The sequence below is a fragment of the Pseudophryne corroboree genome, chromosome 6 (assembly GCF_028390025.1).
Source record: "Pseudophryne corroboree isolate aPseCor3 chromosome 6, aPseCor3.hap2, whole genome shotgun sequence".
NCBI classification, from domain to species: domain Eukaryota; kingdom Metazoa; phylum Chordata; class Amphibia; order Anura; family Myobatrachidae; genus Pseudophryne; species Pseudophryne corroboree.
The window spans coordinates 296,485,732-296,508,174 of record NC_086449.1 but is presented as its reverse complement, the minus strand read 5'-3'; the positions used below and the strand labels follow the sequence as shown (position 1 = coordinate 296,508,174).

The 22,443-nt window shown below is 45.7% G+C and overlaps 1 protein-coding gene and 1 pseudogene across 1 annotated transcript in view; both read right to left on the bottom strand.

Moving 5' to 3' along the window:
* Nucleotides 1–22,443, bottom strand: part of CGNL1 (cingulin like 1) — a 214,923-nt gene that overhangs the window by 175,443 nt on the left and 17,037 nt on the right. The gene's annotated exons all lie outside the window — the stretch shown is intronic.
* LOC134936914 (5S ribosomal RNA) lies at nucleotides 15,950–16,069 on the bottom strand (annotated as a pseudogene).

Sequence of the window (22,443 nt, the reverse complement as noted above, 5' to 3'; positions counted from 1 at the left end):
AATTGTGAATTACTACGTGTGGCTGTGGCAAGATTAGAATGTGGCCACATCATAATGCAAGCCTAGCTGATTGTATTGCTGCACACATTGGAAGGTGGGAATTAAGGGGGACATTTACTAAGCAGTGATAAGAGCGGAGAAGTAAGCCAGTGGAGAAATTTCCCCATCAACCAATCAGCAGCTCTGTATCATTTTATAGTATGCAAATTATAGATGTTACTTCAGTACTGACTGGTGGCCATGGGCACTTCTCCACTGGCTCACTTCTCCACTCTTATCACTGATTAGTAAATGTACCCCTAAATCTTTTACAAATTGTATTAGTGTTGATCCAGAGAAAAGAAAAGAAAACAATTGCAAGAATTTACAATATATAATCTATAGACACCTTCAGTTATTTTCTTTATTAAAAAATCATCCACGCTCTCATCAGTTAGTATACTAACCTTTAGCCTAATAACAGTATAATTTTCCCTTGTTGTCCTTCTGCCTTCTCAGCAGAGCAGTTTGACCTCCTTTCTTTTATTTCTGAATTATGTACCATAAGGTCACATGCTTTGCATAACTTGACCCGTCATTCGTTTACAATGCAGACTGCTGTATTAGAATGGTGCAACAGATGAAATACTCAATTTATGAGTAACGCTGTTATGCAACATAAGAAGTAGTTCACACTAATCATTATAAATAAATTATATATTAATTTTGGTAATTAAGAATTTCATTGTACAATATATATTATTCTGCATACTGGATACAATTCTCGGTAACTATTCTTATCCTCTATGCTTTCAACATAATAGTGATCAGAAAGGAGTATTTAAAACTAAAGAAATTACAATTTCACTGAATATGTCAAGATGTAAATTGTAGATGACCTGGGCTCATGTAGAGGCCTATTCATAATCACTAATAGACACATACAGAAAAACTAGTTTCCACATGATTTATGTAATGGGCCCATTCATGAGTAGGGACCACCTAATATTTAGCAAACTCTGAAAACTGAAGGTTTCCAAAGTTTGCTTCCAAGAATCAATGCCATTTTCAGATGGCGCTGATTCCCGATGCCCTGCTGCTTCACTAGAAAAGGATTTTGGGAGCTGCAAAGAGGAAGCGGGACAGATCACTCTGCCGCAGCAGCATAGCGTGTCCTTTAGCCATGTGCATGCGTCGGGTCACGCATGTGGAGAAGGCCAGCACAGTCCGGTAAGTAACACTGCTTAAGTAGAAGTGTTAGGGTTTTGCAGGGACAATTGGTTTTTGGACCAGCTGTCCTTGCACCAAAGCATTACTGAATTGTGCTCTGGTAATTATGTATCCACCGCCATAACTCATAGTCATCGGGGGTCATATAGGCCCCTTAGACAATATATAGTGTATAACATGTTTTGAAGCACCTGTTAAGCAGAAAAGTGCCTTTGGAAATTATGTTAAGATGATGGTTTCTGTGAAGGGCAAGGGCACAGAGAAGGTGGAGAGTACCTGCCTGGGCCTGTTTTAGAGGAAAAGTTGAATTACTGTTTATAAGAATAATGATCAAGGAGGGTGGTAATTGGTCAGGTGGCCTATTCCTACTGTTCATGTCACGATTATCCAAGCTGTTCTTACAGCAAGACTGGGCCAAAAAGATGCTGGGAAAATGGCGGCGGTATGACTGCCTTCGCAGCCCTGTACTAGGCACCTGTAATTCTCAGCCTGTATCAAAGAATGGTTATATGACGTTAAAAACAGTAAAGACTTGCAAAGGGCTTGTTGTATGAAATATGTTTTACTATTAATTAAAAGGAATCACAAACTTTTTTTTGTAAATTTCTGCATGGATCCAGTTTTTATCATGTTACATAAGAAGAGGTGTATTACAATATGAAATATGTTGGAATCCACAGGTTAATCATGCCCACTAAGGGGTATTGGGGCCAATTCAATTCAGCGCAATGCCTGGCTGGAGCATTATGGCCACATCCAGTAGTGCCAGCATTGCAAGTTTTAATTTGGCACCGGGAAATAGATGGGTGTGTATCTAAACAAAGCAGTAGTGAGGTCCCTGTGAGCAGTACAGCTGCTCGGGGAGTGCTGGACAAGCCCCCAGAGTGACGGAAATAGGGGAGAACCATGAGGTCCCCTCTCCCAGAGGTCACGCCCCTCCATCTTCTATGCTCCCATACGTTCTGCGGCACATGCAAGGGTTGTGTTATTATTAGGTGTTGTATTAATTCGGGAGTGCAGTCCTCTCACTTTGCCATATGCACTCGGAATAGAAACATAAGGGATACATCATAAACATACTGGAGTAAATTAACTTTTCTTGTGGCGCATATTGTGCATGTTTTTCCACTGTATAAGCCCTGTACATACAGACATTACACTGCATACAGCAGATATACACAGTATAGAAGCATTTATTTTTGTCCAACACCGCCTCAGGCTTAGTCGGTGTCAGACTGGGGAATGTAGGGCCCTCCGGGGGAATGCAGTGTTAGAGGCCCATGTGTAGGGGGTGTGGCCAGTCTACACAGAGGTTTGGATAACCAGTAGAGAGCATACCTCCCAACAATGATCATAACAGCGGTGGAGGGACACCAACGCGCGTCGCAGGTGCGTGCCCGATTTTTTTAGGGGGTGTGGCCTAATGAAAAGGGGGCATGGCCTCGCGGAAAGTGCCACGATCGCAAGCCACGCCCCCATTTTCATCATAATGGGGCATGGACCGCGCTGTGAGAGCTGCTGGCCATGCCCCCTGTCCCTTCCTGCCGTGAATAGACGCTGTGCGCATGCGCACAGCATCTATTCACCGCTGCTCTCCTCAGAGCAGCGAGTGACAGGGGGAATATCCCAACTGCCCCCCCACCCGCGGGACAGCGGGACAGACCGTGAAAAACGGGACTGTCCCGCCAAAATCGGGACAGTTGGGAGGTATGAGAGAATGGTCTGGGCCCCTTAACAAGTATATTATAATAAATACGGATACTGATAATGCATGCAATGTACCAGATTAATAACACCAATGCACTTCAGAAAATACACTATAGTTCTGTGCAATATAAGGTAACATATGTATAAAGTGTAATTTAAGTGCAGTCTGGAACCTGATCCTTTGAGGAGGAAATGGGGGCCAAGGCAGTGGGTCCACCGGGGGTTTTCCCTGTACCCCTGTGGGCCAGTCCAACCCTGAGCTTAGTTACAATATACGTGGCTCATTATGATATGGTTATGGATTTCCCTGCCTTGTTATAATGTGCGATAATTTGTCTCCCATTCTTGTGGCTCTCCTAACATTGGTGGTCATTCAGAGTTGTTAACTCGTTGCCGATTTTCGCTATGCTGCGATTTGTTGCAAAATGCACATGCGCAAGGCACGCAGGGCGCATGCGCTTAGTTATTTAACTAAAAACTTAGTAGATTTGCTGTGGATCCTGCGGCGCTATTCAGTCGCTCTGCTGATCAGTGAGTGATTGACAGGAGAGAGGCGTTTCTGGTAGAGATGAGCGTGTTCGGTTCCTCGGAATCCGAACCCGCCCGAACTTCAGCTTTTTTTACACGGATCCGAGCGACTCGGATCTTCCCGCCTTGCTCGGTTAACCCGAGCGCGCCCGAACGTCATCATGACGCTGTCGGATTCTCGCGAGGCTCGGATTCTATCGCGAGACTCGGATTCTATATAAGGAGCCGCGCGTCGCCGCCATTTTCACACGTGCATTGAGATTGATAGGGAGAGGACGTGGCTGGCGTCCTCTCCATTTAGATTAGAAGAGAGAGAGTGAGATTGAGACAGAGACACTTGATTTACTGGAGCTTAGGAGTACTAGAGAGTGCAGAGTTTACTAGTGACTGACCACTGACCAGTGACCACCAGTGCAGTTTTATTTAATATAATCCGTTCTCTGCCTGAAAAAAAACGATACACAGTGACTCAGTCACATACCATATCTGTGCTCAGCCCAGTGTGCTGCATCATCTATGTATAATATCTGACTGTGCTCACACAGCTTAATTGTGGGGGAGACTGGGGAGCAGTTATAGGTTATAGCAGGAGCCAGGAGTACATATTATTAAAATTAAACAGTGCACACTTTTGCTGCAGGAGTGCCACTGCCAGTGTGACTGACCAGTGACCTGACCACACTGACCACCAGTATAGTATACTATATTGTGATTGCCTGAAAAAGCTAAACACTCGTCGTGTGACTTGTGTGGTGTTTTTTTATTCTATAAAAAACTCATTCTGCTGACAGACAGTGTCCAGCAGGTCCGTCATTATATAATATATACCTGTCCGGCTGCAGTAGTGATATATATATATTTTTTATATCATTATTTATCATCCAGTCGCAGCAGACACAGTACGGTAGTTCACGGCTGTAGCTACCTCTGTGTCGGCACTCGGCAGTCCATCCATAATTGTATACCACCTACCCGTGGTTTTTTTTTTCTTTCTTCTTTATACATACTACATCTCATTATCATCCAGTCTATATTAGCAGCAGACACAGTACAGTACGGTAGTCCACGGCTGTAGCTACCTCTGTGTCGGCACTCGATCCATAATTGTATACCACCTACCCGTGGTTTTTTTTTTCTTCTTTATACATACTACATCTCATTATCATCCAGTCTATATTAGCAGCAGACACAGTACAGTACGGTAGTCCACGGCTGTAGCTACCTCTGTGTCGGCACTCGGCAGTCCGTCCATAATTGTATACCACCTACCCGTGGTTTTTTTTTCTTTCTTCTTTATACATACATACTACATCTCATTATCAACCAGTCTATATTAGCAGCAGACACAGTACAGTACGGTAGTCCACGGCTGTAGCTACCTCTGTGTCGGCACTCGGCAGTCCATCCATAATTGTATACCACCTACCCGTGGTTTTTTTTTTCTTCTTTATACATACTACATCTCATTATCATCCAGTCTATATTAGCAGCAGACACAGTACAGTACGGTAGTCCACGGCTGTAGCTACCTCTGTGTCGGCACTCGGCAGTCCATCCATAATTGTATACTAGTATCCATCCATCTCCATTGTTTACCTGAGGTGCCTTTTAGTTGTGCCTATTAAAATATGGAGAACAAAAATGTTGAGGTTCCAAAATTAGGGAAAGATCAAGATCCACTTCCACCTCGTGCTGAAGCTGCTGCCACTAGTCACGGCCGAGACGATGAAATGCCAGCAACGTCGTCTGCCAAGGCCGATGCCCAATGTCATAGTACAGAGCATGTCAAATCCAAAACACCAAATATCAGTAAAAAAAGGACTCCAAAACCTAAAATAAAATTGTCGGAGGAGAAGCGTAAACTTGCCAATATGCCATTTACCACACGGAGTGGCAAGGAACGGCTGAGGCCCTGGCCTATGTTCATGGCTAGTGGTTCAGCTTCACATGAGGATGGAAGCACTCAGCCTCTCGCTAGAAAAATGAAAAGACTCAAGCTGGAAAAAGCACAGCAAAGAACTGTGCGTTCTTCGAAATCCCAAATCCACAAGGAGAGTCCAATTGTGTCGGTTGCGATGCCTGACCTTCCCAACACTGGACGTGAAGAGCATGCGCCTTCCACCATTTGCACGCCCCCTGCAAGTGCTGGAAGGAGCACCCGCAGTCCAGTTCCTGATAGTCAGATTGAAGATGTCAGTGTTGAAGTACACCAGGATGAGGAGGATATGGGTGTTGCTGGCGCTGGGGAGGAAATTGACAAGGAGGATTCTGATGGTGAGGTGGTTTGTTTAAGTCAGGCACACGGGGAGACACCTGTTGTCCGTGGGAGGAATATGGCCGTTGACATGCCTGGTGAAAATACCAAAAAAATCAGCTCTTCGGTGTGGAAGTATTTCACCAGAAATGCGGACAACATTTGTCAAGCCGTGTGTTCCCTTTGTCAAGCTGTAATAAGTAGGGGTAAGGACGTTAACCACCTCGGAACATCCTCCCTTATACGTCACCTGCAGCGCATTCATAATAAGTCAGTGACAAGTTCAAAAACTTTGGCCGACAGCGGAAGCAGTCCACTGACCAGTAAATCCCTTCCTCTTGTAACCAAGCTCACGCAAACCACCCCACCAACTCCCTCAGTGTCAATTTCCTCCTTCCCCAGGAATGCCAATAGTCCTGCAGGCCATGTCACTGGCAATTCTGATGATTCCTCTCCTGCCTGGGATTCCTCCGATGCATCCTTGCGTGTAACGCCTACTGTTGCTGGCGCTGCTGTTGTTGCTGCTGGGAGTCGATGGTCATCCCAGAGGGGAAGTCGTAAGCCCACTTGTACTACTTCCAGTAAGCAATTGACTGTTCAACAGTCCTTTGCGAGGAAGATGAAATATCACAGCAGTCATCCTGCTGCAAAGCGGATAACTGAGGCCTTGACAACTATGTTGGTGTTAGACGTGCGTCCGGTATCCGCCGTTAGTTCACAGGGAACTAGACAATTTATTGAGGCAGTGTGCCCCCGTTACCAAATACCATCTAGGTTCCACTTCTCTAGGCAGGCGATACCGAGAATGTACACGGACGTCAGAAAAAGACTCACCAGTGTCCTAAAAAATGCAGTTGTACCCAATGTCCACTTAACCACGGACATGTGGACAAGTGGAGCAGGGCAGGGTCAGGACTATATGACTGTGACAGCCCACTGGGTAGATGTATGGACTCCCGCCGCAAGAACAGCAGCGGCGGCACCAGTAGCAGCATCTCGCAAACGCCAACTCTTTCCTAGGCAGGCTACGCTTTGTATCACCGCTTTCCAGAATACGCACACAGCTGAAAACCTCTTACGGCAACTGAGGAAGATCATCGCGGAATGGCTTACCCCAATTGGACTCTCCTGTGGATTTGTGGCATCGGACAACGCCAGCAATATTGTGTGTGCATTAAATATGGGCAAATTCCAGCACGTCCCATGTTTTGCACATACCTTGAATTTGGTGGTGCAGAATTTTTTAAAAAACGACAGGGGCGTGCAAGAGATGCTGTCGGTGGCCAGAAGAATTGCGGGACACTTTCGGCGTACAGGCACCACGTACAGAAGACTGGAGCACCACCAAAAACTACTGAACCTGCCCTGCCATCATCTGAAGCAAGAAGTGGTAACGAGGTGGAATTCAACCCTCTATATGCTTCAGAGGTTGGAGGAGCAGCAAAAGGCCATTCAAGCCTATACAATTGAGCACGATATAGGAGGTGGAATGCACCTGTCTCAAGCGCAGTGGAGAATGATTTCAACGTTGTGCAAGGTTCTGATGCCCTTTGAACTTGCCACACGTGAAGTCAGTTCAGACACTGCCAGCCTGAGTCAGGTCATTCCCCTCATCAGGCTTTTGCAGAAGAAGCTGGAGACATTGAAGGAGGAGCTAACACGGAGCGATTCCGCTAGGCATGTGGGACTTGTGGATGGAGCCCTTAATTCGCTTAACAAGGATTCACGGGTGGTCAATCTGTTGAAATCAGAGCACTACATTTTGGCCACCGTGCTCGATCCTAGATTTAAAGCCTACCTTGGATCTCTCTTTCCGGCAGACACAAGTCTGCTGGGGTTGAAAGACCTGCTGGTGAGAAAATTGTCAAGTCAAGCGGAACGCGACCTGTCAACATCTCCTCCTTCACATTCTCCCGCAACTGGGGGTGCGAGGAAAAGGCTCAGAATTCCGAGCCCACCCGCTGGCGGTGATGCAGGGCAGTCTGGAGCGACTGCTGATGCTGACATCTGGTCCGGACTGAAGGACCTGACAACGATTACGGATACGGACATGTCGTCTACTGGCACTGCATATGATTCTCTCCCCATTGAAAGAATGGTGGAGGATTATATGAGTGACCGCATCCAAGTAGGCACGTCACACAGTCCGTACTTATACTGGCAGGAAAAAGAGGCAATTTGGAGGCCCTTGCACAAACTGGCTTTATTCTACCTAAGTTGCCCTCCCACAAGTGTGTACTCCGAAAGAGTGTTTAGTGCCGCCGCTCACCTTGTCAGCAATCGGCGTACGAGGTTACATCCAGAAAATGTGGAGAAGATGATGTTCATTAAAATGAATTATAATCAATTCCTCCGCGGAGACATTGACCAGCAGCAATTGCCTCCACAAAGTACACAGGGAGCTGAGATGGTGGATTCCAGTGGGGACGAATTGATAATCTGTGAGGAGGGGGATGTACACGGTGATATATCGGAGGATGATGATGAGGTGGACATCTTGCCTCTGTAGAGCCAGTTTGTGCAAGGAGAGATTAATTGCTTCTTTTTTGGGGGGGGTCCAAACCAACCCGTCATATCAGTCACAGTCGTGTGGCAGACCCTGTCACTGAAATGATGGGTTGGTTAAAGTGTGCATGTCCTGTTTTGTTTATACAACATAAGGGTGGGTGGGAGGGCCCAAGGACAATTCCATCTTGCACCTCTTTTTTCTTTTATTTTTCTTTGCGTCATGTGCTGTTTGGGGAGGGTTTTTTGGAAGGGACATCCTGCGTGACACTGCAGTGCCACTCCTAGATGGGCCCGGTGTTTGTGTCGGCCACTAGGGTCGCTTATCTTACTCACACAGTCAGCTACCTCATTGCGCCTCTTTTTTTCTTTGCGTCATGTGCTGTTTGGGGAGGGTTTTTTGGAAGGGACATCCTGCGTGACACTGCAGTGCCACTCCTAGATGGGCCCGGTGTTTGTGTCGGCCACTAGGGTCGCTTATCTTACTCACACAGCTACCTCATTGCGCCTCTTTTTTTCTTTGCGTCATGTGCTGTTTGGGGAGGGTTTTTTGGAAGGGACATCCTGCGTGACACTGCAGTGCCACTCCTAGATGGGCCCGGTGTTTGTGTCGGCCACTAGGGTCGCTTATCTTACTCACACAGCGACCTCGGTGCAAATTTTAGGACTAAAAATAATATTGTGAGGTGTGAGGTATTCAGAATAGACTGAAAATGAGTGGAAATTATGGTTTTTGAGGTTAATAATACTTTGGGATCAAAATGACCCCCAAATTCTACGATTTAAGCTGTTTTTTAGGGTTTTTTGAAAAAAAAACACCCGAATCCAAAACACACCCGAATCCGACAAAAAAAATTCGGTGAGGTTTTGCCAAAACGCGGTCGAACCCAAAACACGGCCGCGGAACCGAACCCAAAACCAAAACACAAAACCCGAAAAATTTCCGGCGCTCATCTCTAGTTTCTGGGTGGTAACTGAGCGTTTTCCGGGAGTGTGCTAAAAAACGCAGGCGTGTCAGAGAAAAATGCGGGAGTGTCTGTAGAAACGGGGGAGTGGCTGGCCGAATGCAGGGCGTGATTGTGACGTCAAACCAGGAACTAAACGGAGCTGATCGCAATCTGTGAGTAGGTCTGGAGCTACTCAGAAACTGCAAAGAATTATCTATTAGCAGTTCTGCTAATCTTTCGTTCGCTATTCTGTTAAGATAAGATACACTCAAAGAGGGCGGCGGCCTAGCGAGTGCAATGCTGCTAAAATCAGCTAGCGAGCGAACAAATCGGAATGAGGGCCATTACCCCTCCCGCAGGGCCCGCGGGTGGCATAGTGCCCGAAAAGCAGACTGTCCCTCTGAAATTGGGATGGTTGGGAGGTATGTTAAAATGGGATAGTATTTAATACATTATTTCTGCAGCTACATGTCACAGTTATCTACAGTAAGTGTATAATCTATTTGTTATTTCCAATCTAGAGTCTAGAGCGCATGCGCAGTTCTCCGCGCAGCCATTTTCCCAGTGATTCTCTACTGCGCATGTGATTCTCCCAGTGACTTCAGCACCGCTGCTGCTGCGCCGCAGGATTCCGGAGGGTAAGTATTGAATATACTGGATGCAAGGTGTACCATGAGGGGCCCCCCTGGACCCCGGGGATCCGTGTGCACCGCACATACTGCACCTACTATAAATACGCCAGTGAATAGAGGATTGTATTTTATCTAATATGTATGTACAGTAATTACATTTTATATGGAAAATGCATGTATAACAGTTACACTGTCACGACACTATTTTCTCATGCGTATATGAAACGTCATCATTATATGGTGTACAAATAAAGCAACGTGACTACATTTCCTACCAACATTGTCAAGCCACATCTCTACACTACTGTGTGGTGTAAGCATACACATGGGGCCTAACTCAGACCTGGTCGCTAGCAGGCTATTTTTTGCACTGCTGCGACCAGGTAATCGCCGCCCACAGGGGAGGGGGGATTCGCTGTGCAGGGCTGCAAAAGCTTGTGCAGAGAGCTGCACAAGTCTCTGCACAGCTCAGGACTTACTCACCCGCTACGATGAACCAGGACGTAGCTGATGTCAGGATCCCTCCCTGGAAACGGCCGGGCACGCCTGCGTTCGCATGGACACTCCCTGAAAATGGTCAGTTGACGCCCACGAACGACCTCTTCCTGTCAATCTTCTAGCGATCGCCGGGGCGATCGCTTTCTTTGTTAGATCCGTTGCTCCCTGGTGACGGCCGTCACCAGGGAGTGACGCGCCTGCGCATTGCAGGCGCGCTTCAGACCTGATCGCGAAAAACATCAGCGTGCGATCAGGTCTGAATGATCCCCATTGTCTATGCCTGATGTGCTCCTGACAGAAATGCTTATGTTTAGGAGCTTGATGCACTTTGAGAAGCATCTATAGCTATCCTCCAGTGCCTGTCTGGAAAAAGAAGCCATATTGCTCTGCAACTTCAGGCACACAGCTGAACGAGAGTGGTTTATGCACTGGACATAAGGGGTCATTCCGACCCGATAGCACGCTGCAGTTTTTCGCAGCGGTGTGATCAGGTCTGAACTGCACATGCGCTGTGACCGCAATGCGCAGGCGCGTCACTGCCCGGCGATGGGAAATGCCGAGCAACGTGGGACCTAACGAAGAAAGCGATCGCAGCAGCGATCACAAGGTGATTGACAGCAAGAAGGCGTTTCTGGGTGGCAACTGACCATTTCTGGGAGTGCCGCAGGCGGGTCCAGGCGTTTGCAGGGCAGGTGTCTGACGTCAATTCCGGGACCTGACAGGCTGAAGTGATCGCAATGGCTGAGTAAGTTCAGAGCTAGTATACAGAGGGAAAAGGTAGCAGGTGCACTATCTCACACTAGCTCAACCTGTAGTAACCAGAGGCACTTAGCATATTCCTGGCCGGGGCTATGAGCTTACCCACCGCATCAAGGTAGCCTCTCATTGGGTAAGTCCCTAACACTAACTATAGGGGTTCAGGTCCGGGGGGCAGGACACCCCAGAGCCACCCAGCCAGATAACCCCAGGGCATCGCAGGAGTGACAAAAATATAGGGTTAAAGAGGTAGGAGCAGCTGCTGCTGCATGTGTGAATAATGTGAGGAGTAAAAGAAAATTATGTGAAGGTGTTACATATATATATAAAACAAACTATAAGTGCCATGGAGTGATGAAAGTGTTAAATTGCGATGCCCCAGGGACACCCAGCCACGGCAGGCACAGGGAGCCCCGCACCCCAGAGAATTCCCCCCATTATGGACTGCCATATTAAACAAAATGTAGGAGTCTTACCTCAGTGTGCTCATTCCAAATGTAAAGGCTAGAGTGTTGGACTATTTAAAATCAGAGGGGTGGGTGGGGCAGGGTGCTAAATTAGGGTGAAGGTGTCTCCTACCTTCAAAAATGTATGAATACATCAGTTACAGAGGGAAAAGGGCCCTAATTTGCACACCTTAATTAGGTAGTGAGGTGCTACTCTGCTTGAGACTTAGTAAAGTGTACAGAGGGAAAAGGCATTATTCACACATGCAGCAGCAGCTGCTCCTACCTCTTTAACCCTATATTTTTGTCACTCCTGCGATGCCCTGGGGTTATCTGGCTGGGTGGCTCTGGGGTGTCCTGCCCCCCGGACCTGAACCCCTATAGTTAGTGTTAGGGACTTACCCAATGAGAGGCTACCTTGATGCGGTGGGTAAGCTCATAGCCCTGGCCAGGAATATGCTAAGTGCCTCTGGTTACTACAGGTTGAGCTAGTGTGAGATAGTGCACCTGCTACCTTTTCCCTCTGTACACTTTACTAAGTCTCAAGCAGAGTAGCACCTCACTACCTAATTAAGGTGTGCAAATTAGGGCCCTTTTCCCTAAGTTCAGAGCTACTCAGAAACTGCACAAAAACTTTTTGCACAGATCCCCTGCACAAGCGATCGCACACTTGCACAGATACACTCCCCCATAGACGGCGACTATCGCACGGCTGCAAAAACCTGCTACCGTGCGTACTACAGGATGTCGTTCTCTATTAAAAAAAAAAAAAAAAATTCAGTATTTGTGCCCCAGACCCATCTTTTCTCCTGAAGTGGAACACCAACATTAAATATTTTCTTTATATGAACACACAAACCAGCGTTATGCACTGCTAATTATCTACTACCAATATCTTGAAGTGCCAAAGTAATTACTGCTGGAGGGCACAAAACTGTTTTTGTGCCCAACCATTATCCTTTCACCACAAACCACAAGCGCCGGTTCTATAACCGCATATCTGCACTAACAAAAGTTCCCTTTTCACCAATGTGTCTCATCTGCTGTTTAAATAAGACAGTTCATAACTTCAGAATTTATTTTTGTGGATTTCATATATTAAAGGGGCAGAACATCTTCTTTAACAGGGGCAAAAGCAGCATTTTTACAGGGGGGGGGGGGGGGGGGTGTTTCTCCAAAATATAACTATTCAGCCCTGCACTCTGCTTCAGGAAATAAAGTGCCCCGATGCCCTCAGTTGAAAAGACAGTAAACCAGAATAGATGCTGCGGCACTCGGAGTCGTTTGTATATCAAAGGTTTATTCAAAAAAGTCACATACTGTAATCCAACGTTTCGGGGAGTCTAACCCCTTTGCCAACCCCTTCACAAAGGGGTTAGACACCCCGAAACGCTGGATTACAGTATGTGACTTTTTTGAATAGACCGGTGATATACAAACGACTCCGAGTGCCGCAGCATCTATTCTGGTTATATATATATATATATATATATATATATATATATATATATATATATATATATATAGGATCCGGTCTGAAGATCGACAGTGTCTAGGTCGACAATGTTTAGGTCGACCTCTATAGGTCGACAGTCACTGGGTCGACATGGATGGAAGGTCGACAGGGTTTCTAGGTCGACATGTGCTAGGTCGACAGGTCTAAAGGTCGACATGAGTTTTTCAAATTTTTTTTCTTTTTTTGAATTTTTTCATACTTAACGATCCACGTGGACTACGATTGGAACGGTAAAGTGTGCCGAGCGAAGCGGTAGTGGAGCGAAGGCACCATGCCCGAAGCATGGCGAGCGAAGCGAGCCATGCGAGGGGACGCGGTGCACTAATTTGGGATCCCGGTCACTCTACGAAGAAAACGACACCCAAAAAAAAAATCCTCATGTCGACCTTTAGACCTGTCGACCTAGCACATGTCGACCTAGAAACCCTGTCGACCTTCCATCCATGTCGACCTAGTGACTGTCGACCTATAGTGGTCGACCTAAACATTGTCGACCTAGACACTGTCGATTTGATGACCCACACCTATATATATATATATATATATATATATATATATATATATATATATATAAATAAAACACACATGTATGTCTAACACACACACACACACACACACACACACACACACACACACACACAGCAGCGGGACCTGGCACAGCCACATGCAATAATCATATGTTGGGTGCCCTCACATAAATAAAGTGGATAATCGACATGAGGTGCGGCACTCCAATAATCACAACTTTAAGAAGGCAGCAGTTCGTACAACGTTTCAATGTCTTTTAATTTCACAATGAAAATGCCGTGAAGTTAAAAGGCATTGAAACATTGCACGTACTGCTGCCTTGTTGATGTTGTGTGATATATATATATATCCACACCAAGATGCGGCACTCGTGGCTTGTAATAAATCAGCAACCATTAGGTTTTGATTTGCAACGTTTCAGTCGACTTGCGACAGTCGTCAGGCTCTATAACCAAATACAAATAAATTACATACCTTTATAGCCACCACCACGCGTGAGAGGTCCCGTAACGGGGAGCGGGATTACACATGTGGTGGTGGCTATAAAGGTATGTATTTAGTTATAGAGCCTGACGACTGTCGCAAGTCGATTGAAACGTTGCAAATAGAAACCTATGTGTTGATAATTTATTACAAGCCACGAGTGCCGCATCTTGGTGAGGATGTGTGATACATAAGAGCACTGGTTGTAGGTATTCAATTGCTTTTGGAGTGTGCCAAACCATCATGTTGCTATATTATATATATATGAGAGAGAGAGAGATATATATGAGAGAGAGAGAGAGAGAGAGAGAGAGAGAGAGAGAGAGATCTAGAAAGCAAAACAGCATACTAAGTACTCATGTTTTACCAGAGTGTGATTTATTCAGTCTATCAGCAAAAGGAAAGTGACACAAACAGCGGCCCGACGGCCGTTTCAAACTCTCGCTGGTGGTTTTCCTCAGGGGCTAATGTACCTCCTCACTAGGTGTCTATTAAAAGGCAAAAAAGTGCGCCAAACTCAGGTAAACCAATCCTACGTAGTCAGTGTGTGGGGGAGCTGTCTGCGCTCCCATTGGTTAACACACTGCTGTCACGTAGGCGGGGTTGTAAATGTAAACAGAGCCCCCTCCGGCTCAGCCACCCGGCGGGAGTGCGCTGTCAGTGATGACTGTGTTCACAACACATAACAGTGGTGAGCACCGCTGTGTATTGTGACGTTGGTGGTAATTCCGAGTTGATTGCAGCCAGCAACTTTTTGTTGCTGCTGCGATCAACTAGTACACGCCTATGGGGGAGTGTATTTTAGCCATACTTACCGACATCTGAAATCTCCTCTCCGGGAGATGCCCGGAGAGGAGAAGCAGGTGGGCGGCGACGAGGGCGGGGCTGAGATAATTACATCATTAAGCCCTGCCTACTCACCAGGAAAAGCCCATAGTAGGTTAATATTTGCATAGGGGGCGGAGCTAAACGACGCGATTAGCATATAATCGTGTCATTAGGCTCCGCCCCCTCCACCAGTCTGCAATTTTCCTCTGTCTTTCTCCACATTCTGCCCACTTCACTAGGAAGTGGGCACAATGCGGGAGGTGTGCCCACTCTTCCGGGGCTGCGGGGGACTACTCGAAAAAACGGGTGTCTCCCGCAGAATCCGGGAGAGTAGGTAAGTATGATTTTAGCTTAGCAGGGCTGCGATCGCTTGTGCAGCCCTGCTAAGCTAAAAAATTTTCAAGTAAAACAAGACCAGCCCTGGACATACTTACCCTGTGCGACGATCTCTGCGATGCTGGAGCCGGCTTTGACGTCAGACAGCCGCCCTCCGTTCTCCTGGACACGCCTGCGTTTTCTTATCCACTCCCCCGAAAACGCTTCGGTGATGCCCAGGTACGCCTTCTTTCTGTCAATCTTCTTGCGGTCGGCTTTCTTCGTTTACCTGGATGTAACCCGGCGACCCCTGTCGCCGGGCAACATTGCGCATGCGCAGTGCGGCCACCGCGCATGCGCATTCCGGACCCGTTCGCACCGCAGCGACAAACCGCTGGGTGCAAACGGGATGGAATGACCCCCATTATGCGGGATATGCAGCATGAGTGAGGATAAAGAACAGGGTGAAGAATACCCATGCAGACAAACATAAATCCCATAACTTAAATAATATCATAAGCGTCTTAAACCGCGCTGTATACGTGACTAGCACAGTAACCAGTGTAAGTCTAAAGGTACAGTGCAGGCGTAGACATGCTAATAAGTCAGCAATCAGTTCTGTAGGTACAGAAGGCATGGTTGTCAATAATCAAGCTGGACAACATGCAGAGTTAAATGTCATTCCAAAAGAACAAATAAATGAACAGTATTATCACAAGGTCAGCATATGCAAAACAATTGTGTGATCAATATATCCGAATGCCCATTGTGAATCTGGAGTCAAGCAAAGTGCCACAATTGTATAGCACCTGGTATTCCCTCGAGGTCTCCCATCCAAGTACTGGCCAGGCCTAGAACTGCTTAGCTTCCAAGTTCGGACAGGGATTGGGCATTCCCAGTGAGGTATGGCTGTACAGAAATATATTATATATTACAAAAACAAAATATACCCTTATCCTGCGCTGTAGTGTTGCTGCCCTCTAGCACAATTCTTCTGTTAGCAAGGATCAAAAATAAGATACCGCCTCCAAACTGAATCAGAGAGCGCTAAACAATCACTTTCTAAATATACCAGCAATGTAATCGACCAAATATATAAATTTATTAAAAGTTCAACATAAAAAGAGATAACCCTTTCAAATACACATTGTATTAATAGATTTTATGAAGGGTACAATATTTTCTCTCTCTTTCTTCAACCCTATTGAAGGGTTGAAGATTTATGTTGAACTTTTAATAAATTGATATATTTGGTCGATTACATTGCTGGTATATTTAGAAAGTGATTGTTTAGCGCTCTATGATTCAGTTTGGAGGTTATATATATATATATATATATATACACATATACACACATACATATATATATTTATTTATTAATTAGAGATGAGGGGGTTCGGTCCGTTGAGTTCCGAACCCCCCCGAACTTCACCAATTTTACACGGTTCCGAGGCAGCCTCGGATCTTCCCGCCTTGCTCGGTTAACCCGAGCGCGCCCGAACGTCATCATCCCGCTGTCGGATTCTCGCGAGATTCGTATTGCATATAAAGAGCTGTGCGTCGCCGCCATTTTCACTCGTGCATTGGAGATGATAGCGAGAGGACGTGGCTGTGTTCTCTCAGTTTCTGTGTTCAGTGTGCTGCAAATATCTGTGCTCAGTGTGCTGCAAATATTTGTACTCAGTGTGCTGCAAATATCTGTGCTTAGTGTGCTGCAAATATCTACGTTCTCTGCCTAAAAACGCTCCATATCGGTGCTGCATTGTAGTATATAGTAGGAGGACAGTGCAGAATTTTGCTGACCACCAATATAAATATATATATATATATATATATATATAGCAGTACGGTACAGTAGTCCATTGCTCTACCTCTGTGTCATCAAGTATACTATCCATCCATATCTGTGCTGCATTGTAGTTGTGCGCAGTATATAGTAGGAGGACAGTGCAGAATTTTGCTGACCACCAGTATATCTATATATAGCAATATGGTACAGTAGTCCATTGCTCTACCTCTGTGTCGTCAAGTATACTATCCATCCATATCTGTGCTGCATTGTAGTTGTGCGCAGTATATAGTAGTGTTCATTCTAGCACCCTGCACCTTTCAAAATATGTGCAGTTATTCTTTCCTGCCTGGGGTGTCGCTCTCTGCTCTGGTGCTTCTCAGCAGACTCTGGTCTGTATTTCAGTGCTGAGATACAGACCAGAGTGTTCCGAGAAGCACCAGAGCAGAGAGTGACACCCCAGGCAGGAAAGAATAACTGCATGGATTTTGAAAGGTGCAGGGTGCTAGAATAAACACTATATAGTAGGAGGACAGTGCAGAATTTTCCTGACCACCAGTATATATATATATATATATATATATATATATATATATATATATATATATATATATATATATATATACACATACACACACACACACACACACACTTCCGTGGGGCGGGCGGCACTCAGAGACTTGGACATCAGATAAGTGAACAAGCCCCGCAGGGCAACCTTTATTGTGATGTTTCGGGGATTCTCCCCTTCCTCAGACAAAAGAGAATCCCCGAAACGTCACAATAAAGGTTGCCCTGCGGGGCTTGTTCACTTATCTGATGTCCAAGTCTCTGAGTGCCGCCCGCCCCATGGAAGCGTATGCAAGCAGTGTTGAAAAACTCTGAAGGGAAGGCACCGGAGCAGGTACAACGTCAGTCCGGAGTGCCGAGGTCCAGTTTTGGTTATATATATATATATATATATATATATATATATATATATATATATATATATATATATATATATATATATATATATATATATATATATATCTGCATCATGTGCTGTTTGGGGACTATTTCTTTAAGTGCCATCCTGTCTGACACTGCAGTGCCACTCCTAGATGGGCCAGGTGTTTGTGTCGGCCACTTAGGTCGCTTAGCTTAGCCATCCAGCGACCTTGGTGCACCTCTTTTTTTCTTTGCATCATGTGCTGTTTGGGGACTATTTCTTTAAGTGCCATCCTGTCTGACACTGCAGTGCCACTCCTAGATGGGCCAGGTGTTTGTGCCGGCCACTTGGGTCGCTTAGCTTAGTCATCCAGCGACCTCGGTGCAAATTTTAGGACTAAAAATAATATTGTGAGGTGTTCAGTGTTCAGAATAGACTGGAAATGAGTGGAAATTATGGTTATTGAGGTTAATAATACTATGGGATCAAAATGACCCCAAAATTCTATGATTTAAGCTGTTTTTGAAAAAAAACAAAAAACACCAGAATCCAACAAAAAAATTTCAGGGAGGTTTTGCCAAAACGCGTCCGAATCCAAAACCCGAAAAATGTCCGGTGCGCATCACTAATATATATATTGACGTATTGGTTTGATTTCTCATGTCCTTCTAATAAGCAAACATTCTTTTTCATCAAAAAGCACTCTGTAGTGCTGTGTATATTGTGAATTATGTTCAAGATTTTTTGCTGAGCCACCATCACTTTTGTGATCCTACCTAAAATGCCCATTTTTGGGTGAAAATAAATTTATAAGACTTGTTTTCATATATTATTGATGTTTGAGTGCCTCTTTCCAAACTTATATATATATATATATATATATCTCAATGCCAAAAGTGGAAATCATTGGTGGCACAGGAGAAGAGTTTTATTAAATTGTGGCCTGTACATTGGTGGGGCAGTCTATTTAAAATCATTGGTGGCACAGTGGATGTGGGCTGTTCATTGGTGGGGCAGTGTAAGTGGGCTGTTCATTGGTGGGGCAGTGGTGACTACATACACGCTGAAGGCAGGAAGCAGGAGGTTGAGCAGGCTGGCTGGCTGTGGGGCTCCGTCCTGTGTGCTCTGCGTGTGGCTGGTAAGTTGGAGCCAGGGAGGGTCCAGGGAGGAGGAGCATTGTCACATTGTGCACATCGCTCATCGCTGCTCCTTACACACATGCCGAGATGAGCGATGTCACAAGTGACATTGCTCACATTGAGCTGCCTACAAAGTTGACCTGCGACCAGCAACCAGTGATCGTGGGTGCGCACATTGTCCGTCGTTAGGGGCATATACACTAGACGACTTGAACGATATACTGTTCAAAATAGTAGTTATCGGCCGTATCGCTCTAAAAAGTTGTCTAGTGTGTATGGCCCTTAAGAGCTGTGCATCGGGGAGAAGGGGGAACCTCTCTTCATAGCACAATGCTCACATCTAATAGAGTATGTATTTTGCTGAAATGCAGCTGGTACCTGGCTGTACTCTGAGGGACTATGGGGTATGTGAGGATGTGTGAAGCCGGGAAAGAAAATTATGATGCGGATCTGTGGTCTAATCCACTCTGCCCAGGTGTCCAAACACACATCCTCACCAGTCAGCAGCTGTAGAGCCCCCGCCCGCTTTGGGACTTTCTCCTGTGATGTCGGGTGAGGGTGGGAAAATTGACACATTCTCCAGTTGGTGATGGGCAGCGCTATTCACTGGTGGAGAAAAAAGGCTATTGTGGTCATGTTTCCGGCAGCCATCTGCTTTGTGTATGTTACTGTTGCTGAAATGTAGCCTATTGGGTTTGTGGCCACAATAGGGTTCATATAAGACGGGAAAGTGACTGCTAAACCACACAGAGAGAGTGCTTAGCCAGGGTGCTGTGTATATAGGTAACAGTAGTAAAGCAGCTATAGATAAGGTATCACAGTAGTGGTAATGCATGGGGTTAAAAACATTATTTGTAATAGTTGTAAATAGCAAACATTAGGGGTCTCATCTCTAGGAGCCAAGAACTGACAGGAAGATGCATTATAGCACACGTATCGTGCCGCTATAATGCTTCCTGGTGCTCCTCGCAGGAAGCAACACAGACAAGATGTATGGACATCTCATTGCTGAAGTGAGGGAGTGACAGAGACCACAGTGCATCAGAATAGTGCTAATGCGCTGTGTCTCTCCTTCTGGCCGGCTCACCAGGCATGCGCGAGATCTCGCTAGTATCGCGAGATCTTCAGTACAGCCGGCAGCCGCCACAGACTGTCCCTGCTGTGATGTATGAGCAATGTCAGCTGCAGTTGTCGAAATCTATAGCTGCAGCTGTTGGAACAGTCAGTGCCCCTATCATGTAGCACAAATCTCCGCATTCATACATTCATCTCGTCAGTTAATACATCTACCCCTGTGTGTCTATACAGTCCTGCATCACTCTAAAGGTGCCCATACACTAGACGATCTGCAAATGAGGATTTCTCGTTAACAATTTCCCTTGAACTCCCTCGGTAGCTCCCTGGCATTCCTGGGCAAACGATACTGTACAATACACATGATATATCTTAAGATCTGGGAGTGGCTACATCCAAGAGCATACTGTCGTTGTAGATAGCTTCAGATCTTCCATGCAGCAGGGAAGATCAGAAGCTCCAACCAACGACTAGCGCATTAATGATAGTTATCGCTCACAGACACTGAACAATCTGCACTTTTATGAACGATTTGTAGTTCTGATCGGTCGGATAAGGCCAAATCACTCATAATGCTGTCTAGTGTATGGGCACCTTTACATGGTGAAGATGGCTGGAGTCACATGTGCACATCAGGTTGGAGGTCATACCTTCCCTGCAGACTCTGGGTCCTAGTATCCAGCATCATCTATCTAGTACAAGGACAGATGCAACACAGAGTGCCTGCCATTCAACATCAGTTGGTGGCAGTTAGCTGGGGGAAGATGAGAGGCTGGGATACCTGCTGGCCAGTGAGAGCTGTCAGGGGAGGGAGGGAGGGAGGGAGGGAGGGAGGGGCCACAGGCCTCTCCATCTCTCTCCTGAGATTGCGCTACACAAAAAGTTAGCAATTATAAAAAAGATAAGGCTGCTAGGCACTATTTTCATTTAAGGTAATATAACACAGCAATATACACATCTAATACAACAGATCAACTTTATAATTTTTCCAGATGACAGATATAGGAAAGTCATCAGTCTTTAACGGAAGCTGATCAGTTACATTTCTGTAAATGTGTTTTAGCTGGATATACTAAGCATTGCATCCTCAATGCGGTACATCCCGCTACCTAGTGGATACATACAAGGGGATATTACGTTGGTATATACTTAGAAATGGGATTAAAATTGCAGAGGACAGCTCTCTCGATAAGAGCTATACTTTGCAATAGAAGGACTTTCAGATTCAGGAAGCGGGAGCCCTTCTGCGTATGCATAAACAGACACACACGCTGCTGGGGTGATGGGAGGAATTTGATTGGATCCCTCTCAGGAGGAATTGCGAAAAGAAGCCCATACGCTTCTATTGGGTGACGCCACATAAAGCTGGTGTTACCCACTGTCTCCAAGCTTGGTACATATAGGAAATGCGACCAAATTCCGTAAACAATTATTATTACGGCAGAGTTTCCCAAACTCCGCTATTAAGTCCAGGTTATAAGGATATCCATGCTGGAGTCCAAAGGTTAAATCAAATTGATTAAAGTACTAATTAATTCATCTGTGTTCAAGCATGGATTTTCTTAAAACCTAGATTGTAATGGCATAGTTTGGGAACCTGTGTATTACGTAGTAAATGGAGCAACACAAGTTCTTTACATTTCTGCAGAGGGTGAGTAAATTAACAAATAACAGAGGCACACCTGACAAGATTTTGTAGCTTGCTCCCGGTAGACAGACATCCCCGCCACCCAAGATCGTGGAATTGCATAGGGGGTGGGGCTATGATGACGCAAGTCACGAGCGTCATCCCAACATGCCCTCTCAGAGTCAATTTCATAGGAAGTGGTAGGATGTGGGAAAGTGACACAGTGGGTTATATATCAATACTTGGAGGGAGAGAACATACTAACATATCATCTCCTGTCATTTTTCAAACACAGCCTGTAAAAGTGGCAGGAGCTTATTGATTGGTACTTTATCTCACTCTGCATTATCTCTTCCAAACTTTGATACACCCCCCCCCCTTCCCCATGCGAGTTTCCCAGACTTTCCAGGACAGTGTATCCCTACCAAGTACTAATGCATCATAAATGGTACTAGCTACCATAACATAGGTACCGACACATCTCTCTCCTCCCTTTTGCCTACAAACTCCTTGAGCGTATTGTCTACAACTGCGCGTTACTGCCTTTCTTTCCTCCCACTCACTGCTTGACCCATTTCATTATGGTTTCCGTCCTCGCCATTCTACTGGAACTGCCCTTACAAAAGTTTGCAATGATATCCTTTCTGCTAAGTCCAAAGTCCACTACTCTCTGCTTATTCTCCTTGACCTCTGCTGCTTTTGACACTGTGGACCACCCTCTCCTTCTGTAA